Raw genomic sequence first — 11,521 nt, 5'->3', positions numbered from 1 at the left:
CCCACTTGTGAAAGAGATGTACTCTTGCTCTGGAGTATGTTACTGAATATAGTAAAGCTATAGTGGAATCCTTCTTCTAATCATGTAGTTATTTAAAATTAAAAAAAAATGAAAAAATAGTCCTTCAAAGCATACAAATTTGCTCCTTAATAATTAGATGTGAAAAACATTACCATTGAAACCTACCTGATGACTTTAGCATTAAAAATGAAGTTTTCTGCATGAAACTGTATTTCAATAATTAAATGGAGATCTTTTTTAAAGGTTAAAATCTCATTTAATTTTATGTTTTATAGGGATTATACTGAGTACAATATTTTATAACTGTAATTCAACTGTAAGCCTAAAAATGTACAGCCAATTTTGTAAGAGATGCAGCCTAGCTCAGAAAATTGTTATTGAATATGTCAATACTGATGTAGTGAAATGTTTCTTCTAAGTATGTGGTTATTAAATAAATAATTTTTAAAAATATATAAATGTTGCTGAGGACTCGGAAAAAGGAACTCACATACTGTTGATGGGAGTATAAATTAGGATAACCATTGTTGAAAACAATAAGGTAGTTTTAAATTTTTTTTTTAATTAGCAGGGCCTGGTGGAGCACACCTTTAATCCCAGCACTCAGGAGGCAAAGGGAGGCAGGTCTCTGTGAGTTCCAGGCTACATAGTGAGACTCTGTCTCAAAAAAAAAATCATCACTATTTCTGTTTCCTGCTTGAAGACAGCCCCTCAGCAACTCTGCAATTCAGCTACACACTTGCTATTCTAGGACTTCCCTTTTACCATAATAGGAAGAATTCCTTTCGTTTGGTCTTTTGACACAGGGTCTCCCTGTAGCCTCAGCTGGCCTGGAACTTGATTCATAGATCAGGCTGGCCTGAATCTCACAGAGATCCACCTGCCACTGCCTCCTGAGTGCTGGAGACCAGAGCTGGAGAATTTTCCTTGTCTTACTTTTTCACTATGAATTTTACTGGATTCCTGTCTTATTCTCGTTGAAGAACTTCCCCTTTTTGAAGCATATTCCCCAATACCTGAGAAAGGGCATATAGGATCTTATGTTAAAAATGACTTTTTTCTCTTTTTTTTAACTTTATATATGCATTTATTTAATGTGTATGAGTATTATGCCTGCATGTATGTGTCACACAATGTTCATGGAGGTCAGAAGAGGGTGTTGGATTCTCCTGGAACCGGAGTTACAGAGAGCTGTTAGCTGCCATGTGGGTGCTGGGATTCAAACACCGGTACTCTGCAAAAGCAGCCAGTGCTCTTAACCACTGAGCCATCTCTCCAGCCCCTAAAAGTAACTTTTCTTTCATCAAATTACATGGTTAGTTTGGCCAGTAAAGGATTACAGAAAGATGGCTCAGTGGTTAAGAGCAGATCTGTAACTCAAGTTCAAGGAGATCTGCTGCCCTCTTCTGGCCTCTATAGGAATTGCATGCGCTAATATACATACAGGCAAAACACTCATACACATAAAAATGAAAAATAAAAATGAATTCTGGGTGATGTCCAGGTACATGTCTGAAATCCCAGTACTTCATGCAGGGAGGGGTCAGGGGCAAGAGGATAGTGAATGCAAAGCTAGCCTGGGCTACACAGTAAGACTCAAAAAATATATATTTTCATTATAGAATTATGAGTGAGGAAAACTGTCATTAGGAAAAATTTTATAATTTTTTTATTTATTTAAAAGTTTGTTGTTAAGATTGTTTTATTTTTATTTTATGAGTATGAGTGTTTTGCCTGCATGTGTATAAGAGTCCAGTACCTGCAGAGGCCAGAAGAGGGCATCAGATCCCCTGAAACTGGACTTAAGGACAAGTGATAACCTGTCCTGTGTGCTGGGACCTGAACCCGAGTTTTTTTTGAAAAGCAGCAAATGTTCTTAACTGTTGATCCATCTCTCTGGTCCCAAAGGTTTATTTTTATTTAGCTGTATGCATCTGTGTGAATGTGGGCCACATGTACAGGTACCTAAAGAGGCCATTAGAAGGCGTTGTATCCACTGGAACTGGAGTTATAGGTGATGTGTGCCACCTGAAGTGGGTGCTGGGAACCAAACTCTGGACCTGTGGGAAAGCAGGAAGCGCTATTTACCACTAGACATCTCACCAGACCCTCATTAAGAAATTTTAAATTGGGGTGGTGGAGGGTGCTTGGGATGTAGCTCAGTTGGTAGAATGCTTGCCTAGCAGGCCCGAAGCCCTAGGTTAGGTCCCCAACACCATGTAAACTAGGTAATTCCATATAAACCCTATAATTTCAGCATTCAAGAGGTAGAGCTAGGATGATCAGAAGTTCAAGATCAACTTTGGCTACATAGCAAGAGTTCAAGGCCAACCCGGGATACATGAGACTGTCCAAATTAATAAATAGAATTTAGTATTGATTACATGTTCATTTTCAGTTGTAAATATTTTGGGATACAGTGTGACAATTCAATATGATGTATAAAGATCAAATTGTCAAAATTAGCATTTCTATCTCCTGAAACATTTATCATTGTGTTGGGGGAGTTTTTTGTGGGTTTTTTTGTTTTGGTTTGGTTTTTGGTTTGGTTTTTTTAATGGGTCTCCCTGAACCCTTAGCTAGCCTGGAACTGAGCTTGAACTCAGACATCTACCTGCCTCTGCCTCCTGAGTGCTGGAATTTAAAGGCGTGTACCACCATACCCTGCATGTTGGGAGTTTTTAAGTCCTCACTTCTAGTTCTTCATAAAGTATATAAATTGTTAACAACACTCACCCTACAGAGCTATACAGAACAGTAGGACTTAATACTTGTGTGTATGTGTTAATGGACCTCCTTAGCCCCCTCTCTCTTTTCTAGCTTTACTATTCTTTTTATTTATTTATCTATTTATTCATTTATTTATTGGTCTTTTTGAGACAAGGTCTCCCTGTAAACACAGCTGGCCTGAAACTCACTATGGAGACCAGGCTGGACTCAATCTTACAGAGATCCATCCACCCACCTCTGCCTCCCAAGTGCTGGGAATTAAAGGCATGTGCCGCTATGCCTGGCCTCTCTGTTATTTTTATTTTTCTTTTATGTATATGAGTGTTCTGCCTGTATGTATATAAAGTGCACCATGTGGTGCCCTAGGAGGTCAGGAAAGAGTAACTGATCCCCTGGAACTGGAGTTACAGTTGTTAGCTGTCTTGTGGGTGCTGGGAACTGCACTGGGTCCTCTGAAAGAGCAGCCAGGACTCTTAAGCACTGAGCCATCTCTCCAGCCCCGTGATCTCATTTCTTTTGAATATACATCCTTATATACCCAGTAGCGAGCTAGCTGGATCATATGATGGTTCTCTTTTCAGTATGTGGATTTTTTTTTTTTTGAGACAGGGTCTCATGTACCCCAAGCTGGCATGGAATAGGCTATATAGCTGAGGATGTCCTTGAACTCTTGATCCCCCATCTTAACTTCCTGAGTAGTAGGATTATAGGCATGTGCCACTGTGTTTAGCTTTTTTTTTCTTAAAGATTTATATGATTGGGGGCTAGGCAGATGGCTTAGTAGTTAAGAGCACTAGCTGCTCTTCCAGAGAACACAAGTTCAGTTCCCAGCATCCACATGGTGGCTAACCACCATCTGTAACTCCAGTTCTAGGGGATCCAGCACCCTCTTCTGACCTCCGTGGGCACTGCACGACACAGGTGCATTTACAAACATGCTGACAAAATACTCATACACATAAAAATAAAAATAATTAAAAATAAAAAGAATGAATGTGTGGGTCAGCAAGATGGCTTAATTTGATGACCTAAGTTTGATTCCCAGGACCAAAAACAACTCCTACCAATTGTGTTCTGGCTTCTACAAGCGCACGCGCGCGCGCGCGCACACACACACACACACAAATAATTGAAAGGCAGGAAAGAAGGAAAGGAGACAAGGAGGGAGGGAGGGATACAGAGAGAGAGGTGCAGGGCACATTTGGTACAAACCTGGATCATCTATAAAAGCATCTCTGGGCACATGGTATATTTTGTTTCTCTTTAGCCATTATGTACTGCATCATATCACTGTGTGGAGGAAAGCTGTCTTGACAGTAGTGAGCTACTTTACACTGTGGGTGCAGGGTTAATAAGCACAGACCATTGTATTGGCTCCAATAAAGTAACAGACACATAAGTGGAACTCTAAACAAAGCAGCCCCCCGGGTTAAAAGAGAGAGTGTGTAGGGTGGGAAAGCAGCCCCACCTCCAATTAGTAACACGGGAACAAGTGAGAGGCTTAGGAAATGTGATTCCATTTGGACACTTGTAAAATGACCCATGTAGGCCTCTGCTGGATCAACACAGGTGGACTGCACACCAATGAAGGTAACCTAAGAAGTTAGCATGTTTAATTATGAGACACTGCCTTTAAACTCTGTGAGTGCCCAGTGAGCAATATGTACAATTGCTTATTTGCTCTGCATCTGTTTATGGATGTCCTAGGAAAGCAGCATCCCATCTTCCATGGGCAGGTATGCCACGCCTCCACGGAGAAAGACAGGCCTTGCTTTCAAGAGTCATTTAGAAGGTTCTCAAGAAATGTGGAGCCTGGCCTAACAGCTCTAAGGGAAGGTCCACTTTGCTGCTCTGATCAAAAAGGACATTCAAGTTCAGAGGAGGATGAAGAGTTCAAGGTCATCCCCAGCTACATAGAAAGTTCTATATTAGCCTGGGCTAGCCCAAAAAAAAAAAAAAAAAAAAAAAAAAAAAAAAAAACTCGCTTTCAACAAGCCCTGGGGTTGTGTACACATGCTGATCAGCAAAAAGTGGTGCTTGCTATCACATTACAGATTGGTAAAAACCTGGAGGTGAGACACAGAGATGACTCATCCATGAGTTCATTCAATTCAGGAACTGGCAGGAAATCTTGTCTTTCAAAGGCCCAGCCTTTAGGAAACTAATTGTATCCAAAAGTTCATGAGGAGACTGCAGTGCACACAGGCCCACAGGCCTCAAGGGTTCCTCCGGACACCACTCTGCCTCTGCTTGACAGATGCGGCTTTAGTGTAATGTGGCAGTTGACTGAAAAAGTGAAAGACCTAGTAGGATCAAGAAAGTGCAAAGGCTCAAAGCAGCTATAAAGTTAGCAACACAGTGTCTCCGGAGGTGGACAGTATGACTTCATGAGCAAGCTGAGCAGTAAGTGTGCATGTGTATGTATGTCTCTGTTCTTGACCGTGAATGTGATGTAACTAGCAGCTTCAAGCTCCAGTCCCAATGATGGACTGTAACCTAGAATTGTGATGGAATAAACCATTTCTCCCCATGCTGCTTTTTTTCAGAGGATTTTATTACAACCACAGAAATGAAACCAGGACAGTCAGGAGGATCGACTTCCGCCTGCCTCTCTTGCTTCTTTTACCCCTCCCTGACATTCACTCTAACCTGAAAAACCCAATTCACTTGACAAAGGAGCAGCCTTAGCTTACAGTGAAAAGGGTTGTGGAAACAGCACTCCGCATGCAAGGAGATAACACTGGGGTCGCTCTGAAGTTGGGACTGTCACTGGCCCTTTTACAGGAGCTCTGTTTTGCTTTGAGCCTGTCAAAACACTGTTCTGTTTAAATTGTATCTCCACCTTTCCCCCTGAATTCTATATTAACCCTGTACACATTGAAATGTCTCACTGTGCTTCATAAATGAGTGATTACTATGCATTCATCAAAGGAAAAATATTTTTAGAAATAAGATATGGACAACTTTTGTTCAAAAATCAAAATCCTGTAAGAGTTTGGTCAAACCTCACAGGGCTGAATATCTGGCCATCTGTACTAATCTTGTAAGACTCAAATATTACCTCTTCTTTATTTTATTTTATTTTTTAATTTTATGTGTATAAGTGTGTTGCCTGCATGTATGATAGTGCACCCATGTCATGCAATGCCTGTGGAGTTCAGAAGAAGGTTTTGGATTCCCCTGGAACTGGAGTTGCAGGCAGTTGTTACCCACCATGTGGGTGCTGAGAACCGAACCCATGTCCTCTACAAAAGCAGCCAGTGCTCTTAACCACTGAGCCATCTCTCCAGCCCCTCTTCTTAGTTTCTTGAGTTTTTGTTTTGTGGGGGGATTGTTTGTGGAGACAGGGTCTCACGTAGCCCAGGTTGGCCTCCAACTTGCTGGCTAGACAAAGATGACCTTGAGCTCCTGATCCTCCTCCCTCTCACTCCCAAGTATTGGGATCACAGATGAGCACTACCACACCCAGCTAAAACATCTCTTCTCCAGAGCTACCTCTAATCCTTCCTCTATACTTTGGGGACACCTGGTGCCATACTTGTCGATGGCAACTATCACTACAATGTTGTGATTGTAGGGGCTGGAGAGATGGCTCAGTGGTTAGGCGCACTTGCTGCTCTTCCAGAAGACCCAAGTTCAATTCCTGGCACCCACATCAGATGGTTCACTATAACTCTAGCCCCAAGGGATCTGACACTGTTTTCTGGCCTCCACTGGCACCCCCACACAAATAGCATTCACTCAGATACACACAATACACATAAATAAAAATGTTCTTGCAGAGGATCCAGGTTCAGTTCCCAACACCCACATGGCAGCTAATAACAACCCTCAGATCCAGTTCCAGGGGATTTGATGCCCTCTTCTGACCTCTAAGGGCATTGCATGACATGGGTGTACTTACATACATGCAGACAATACACTCATACACATAAAATAAAAATAATAAATACAGGTGGATCTCTGTGAGTCAAGGCCAGCCTGGTCTACACAGTGAGTTCCAGCTGAAGCCAGCTGGGGCTACAAGGAGACCCTGCCTCAAAAAGACCAAAATAATTAATAATAAAATTTTTAAAGGATTCTGAATGAACCAGATTCCTAGACCCCAAGCATCCCAGCTGGCTGTAAGACCAGTGCAATTTGTCTTTCCCTAAATTTGAGATAGTCCCTATATGAACATCTGTAAATAGCCATTATGGATCTCCACCTGACCACTGTGTGAGATCCACCTGCCTCTGCCTCCCCAGTGCTGGGATTAAAGGCATGCGCCACCACGCCCAGCCTAAAAGTAATTTTTAAATGGATCTAACTACTTACAGATCAGATGAACTTTCAACATAGCACACACCAAAGACTCCTCTCCCACTAGCATTTCATGAATAAACATTAGCATACCACATTCCCCTGATAGTGGTAACTTAGTCTTTTAAAGGTTTGCAAGCCTCATTACAACTTTGCTTGCAGATAAGCTGGAAGGTTAGTGCTGTGACCAGTCCCTAACACGGCTCCACGGATGCTTGTTTCCTCATGTTCACATGCATCGGTAACACCTCCGGAAGGAAGGAAGGAAGGAAGGAAGGAAGGGAGGGAGGGAGGGAGGGACAATCCACTCAAAATCTTTTATGATAAAAGCATTCAAGGGGCTGCAGAGATGGCTCATCAGAGGTTAAGAGCACTGGAAGCTCTTGCAGAGGACCTGGGTTCCATTTCCAGCACCCACAACCATCAGCTAACAACTATCCATAACTCCAGTTCCAGGGGATCCAACTCCCTCTTCTGACCTCCTCAGGCATTGCACAATATGGATGCACCTACACACATCCAGGCAATACACTTGCACTCATTAAAAAAAAATTTTTTTTTGTCTTTTTGAGACAGGGTCTCCCTGTAGCCCCAGCTATCCTGGAACTCACTATGTAGACCAGGCTGGCCTTGAACTTACAGAGATCCGCCTGCATCTGCCTCCCGAGTGCTGGGATTAAAGGCGTGCGCCACCACACCCAGCATAATTTTTTTTTAAAGCATTCAAAATGGGATACAGGTGCAAAGCTGGAGGGGCTGTGCGTGATGCAACACCATAACGCTCTCCTCAAAGAGGGTAAGAGTTTATTCTGGAGCCAAATATGAGTGATCATGGCCCGAGAACAAAGATTAGGCTACCCCAAATTCCATGTTCCACCATGGAAGCAGTTTTATAGAGTTTTTATAGTAACAGAAAAAAGTCATAAATCAAGACTTTTCAAATACATTGGTGGATACAGTCGGGGGGGGGGTCCTACTACACGTCTCAGATACTATCTAATGATAGATAGTCTTAGTTTTTGATTGGTGGGACCTAGTGTTCTGCTAAGTTAATATATTCCAAAAGGTTTTTATCTGTTAGTCATGGAATGTTAGGTCAGAAACAGAGATAGGCAAAGAAATGACTATTTAGGATAGCCTGAGATAAGTGGTAATGAACATTCCAGACTCTCCACAATCTCTGGAGTACTAATCAGTTGGTCAGCCTTGCAGGAAATCCAGCCAAAGATGCAGGATTTTCTGGGAACTTTTTCGTTCACACAAGTCCCAGAAGCCAGACTTGGAGCTACTGGGTTTGGTGTCTGCCCCGCTGGTTTTCAGTCTTACTTTGGTCTAGTATTTCCCCATATGCCCCCAGAGCTCCCATTTGGAATGGGAGTGTATATTCAGTCCCATTGTATGTTGGAGGTATGCAGTTTATCTTTTGATTGTACAGGGGCTTAAAGTTAAGAGATTGCCTTGAGTATCAGAAGAGACTTTGGACTTTTGAATAGTATTAAGACAGGTAAAGACAGTGGGTATGGTGGCACATGCATGTAATCCCAGCACTTAGGAGGCAGAGGCAGGGATATCTCCGTGAGTTTGAGGCCAGCCTGGTCTATATAGCAAGTTCCAGGTCAGCTGGGGCTACAGGGAGACCCTGTCTCAAAAGACAACCCCCCCAAAAAAATGGTAAAGACTATGGGGACTTTTGAAAATAGACTAAATGCATTTTGCATCTTATATGGTCATGAGACTATGGGGGCTGGGCGTGGAATGTGGTGGTTTGAACAAAAATGTCCCCCATAGGCTCCAAGTATTTGGATGTTTTGTCCCCAGTTGGTAGCACTGTTTTGGGAGGTCTTAAAAGGTGTGGCCTTGCTGGAGGAAGCACATCACTGGGAGTAGGCTTTGAGGGTTCTTAAGTCTTGCTGGAGTTGCTCTCTGCTTCCTGTGCCTCCTTGAAGATGTAAGCATTTAACTTTCTGTTCCTGCTCTGGCTACCTCACCACACCTCCCCACCAAGATGGACTCTTGCCCCTTGGGAACCATAAGCTAAATAAACTCTTCCATTTATAAGCTCCTTTGACCAGTGTTTTTGTCACAGCAACAGAAAAGTTACTAATACAAACAGCAAAACAGCAACTTCAGGCCTGTGGCTCTAAGGACACACATTCCACCAACAACCTGAAGATATTTGGAGCAGATTCTCCCCCTGTTCATGTCTCTTCTTTAACAAAAGCATTAAAGCTAAACATGGTGGTACATACCTGATCATGACCTTGTGAGCCCATGTTGAAAACACTGCTTAACTGTGGTCAGGCTCCTGAGAAAAAATATGATCTGGTGATCAGGTGTGGTGGCACACACCTTTAGTACCAGCACTTGGGAGGCAGAAGCAGAGGCAAGTGGATCTCTGTGAGTTCGAGGCCAGCCTGATCTACATAGTGAGTTCCAGGCCAGCTGGTGCTACAGGGAGACCCTGTCTCAAAAAGACAAAAAAAAGAGCTGGCTGGGCATGGTGGTGCACACCTTTAATCCCAGTACTCAGGAAGCAGAGGCAGGCAGATCTCTGTGAATTTGAGGCCAGAGTGGTCTATACAGTGAGTTCCAGGCCAGTCAGAGGTACACAGTGTGAGATCCTGACTTTAAAAAAAATTAAGAGCCAGGTGTGGCAGCGCACGCCTATAGTCCCAAGCACTTGGGAGCCAGAGGCAGGCGGATCTCTGAGAGTTCAAGGCCAGCCTGGTCTACATAGTGAGTCCCAGGACAGCTGGGGCTACAGGGAGATTCTGACTCAGAAAGACCGAAAAAAAAAAAAAAAAGAACTGGAACTAACTTCTTCTCTTCCTCCCTCCTTCTCTTTCCAAAGTGCTTGAGTAATAGTGTTTACCACTGTGTCCAAAGCACTGGAAATTTCTCAACTCTGTGCGCGTGTGTGTGTGTGTGTGTGTGTGTGTGTGTGTGTGTGTGTGTGTGTGTGTTGCTGGAGATTGCGTCCAGGACCCTGCACATGCTAAGCATGCATTCTACACACAGAATGTTGAAAGCACAGAAATTTCTTAGAAACTCTGTGTGTTCGTGTGTGTGTGTGTTCGTGTGTGTGTGTGTGTGTGTGTGTGTGTGTGTGTGGTGCTAGAGATTGAGTCCAGGACCCTGCACATGCTAAGCATGCATTTTACACAAAAGTAACTGTTACCTTGTTTCCACTCTAGTCATATAGTCACTGGCTCCAGCTCTCCTTACATGTAGCTTCAAGAAAGCGCAGAAGGAATTAGAAAAGATATGGATTATATATAATACATAGATTATGCAGAGGGCCCATTCAAATTATGTGTGTGTGAGTGTGAACATGCCGTAGTGCACATGTGGAGACCAGAAGGAAACTTCCGACTGTCAGTCCTCTCCATCCATCCACTGTGGGTTCCAAGGACAAACTCAGTTTTCAGACTTGCAAGGCAAGAACTTTTACCTGCTGAGTCATTTTGCCAGGCCCTAAATTCCTCTCTTTAAAAAGCCTTTAAAAAGGCGTGCTGGCACACGCCTTTAGTCCTGCCACGTCTCCAACGATGGGAGTCGAGGAGGGGTAAGTGCGAGGAGGGATAAGTGTGCTGTCCGCCCGTTTCGCCAGCCCCTTCTCTCCAAGGACAATCATACAGGGCAGGGAGTCTGTCAAGCAGAAGCTCGTTTATTATTAAGGCTGAACAATATTTAAAGGCAACAACCACAAGCATACCATAGGCAGGGAGGCCGGTATCCAATCAGCTCAGAGGTCATGTATTAGCACGCAGGCCCTTCTCATAGCATAACTCAGTGTTCACGAGGTGGCCACGCGTCCTTCACTGGCTAAGCTTTAATCAGTACTACTTTCTCTTTTTGTTGCGTGCCAAGCTGGCCAGCTGGCTCCGCCTTCACCTAAGCTGCTCAGCGCCATCTTGTTACCGAACCTCCACATAGTCCCAGCACCAAAGGCAGAGGGAGGCAGATCTCTGTGAGTTCGAGACCAGCCTGGTCTACATAGTGAGTTCCAGGCCAACTGGGGCTACTGGAAGATCCTGTTTCAAAAAGACAAAAAAAGAAAAAAAAAAAAGTACCCAACCTCCAGTATTTTTAAAAAATTTTATTTATTATTTTTATGTCTATGAATGTAATGCCTGCATGTATGTACGTACACCCATGTCTTGCAATGTCCACGGAGGTCAGAGGAGGGTATTGGATCCCCTGGAACTGGAGTTGTTAGCTTTCATGTGGGTGCTGGGACTCAAACCGGGGTCTTCTGCAAGAGTAGCTAGTGCTCTCAACCACTGAGCCATCGCTCCAGTATTTTGTTATAATAGTTGAAAATGAACTAAGAAACAAAGATTATTTACAAGAGTTTTCAATTCTAAGGAGCTAATTATAATAAATAAAAGATCCCCAAGTTTCCAACTATCTGCCCAACATGGAGTGAATAATCAATCTCCCCCAGTACTCATGAAAAAGGCTGGTA

This window comes from Nannospalax galili, unplaced genomic scaffold (genome assembly GCF_000622305.1).
Source record: "Nannospalax galili isolate Female #2095 unplaced genomic scaffold, S.galili_v1.0 scaffold90, whole genome shotgun sequence".
NCBI lineage: Eukaryota > Metazoa > Chordata > Mammalia > Rodentia > Spalacidae > Nannospalax > Nannospalax galili.
Note: the sequence above shows the minus strand (reverse complement) of the source record.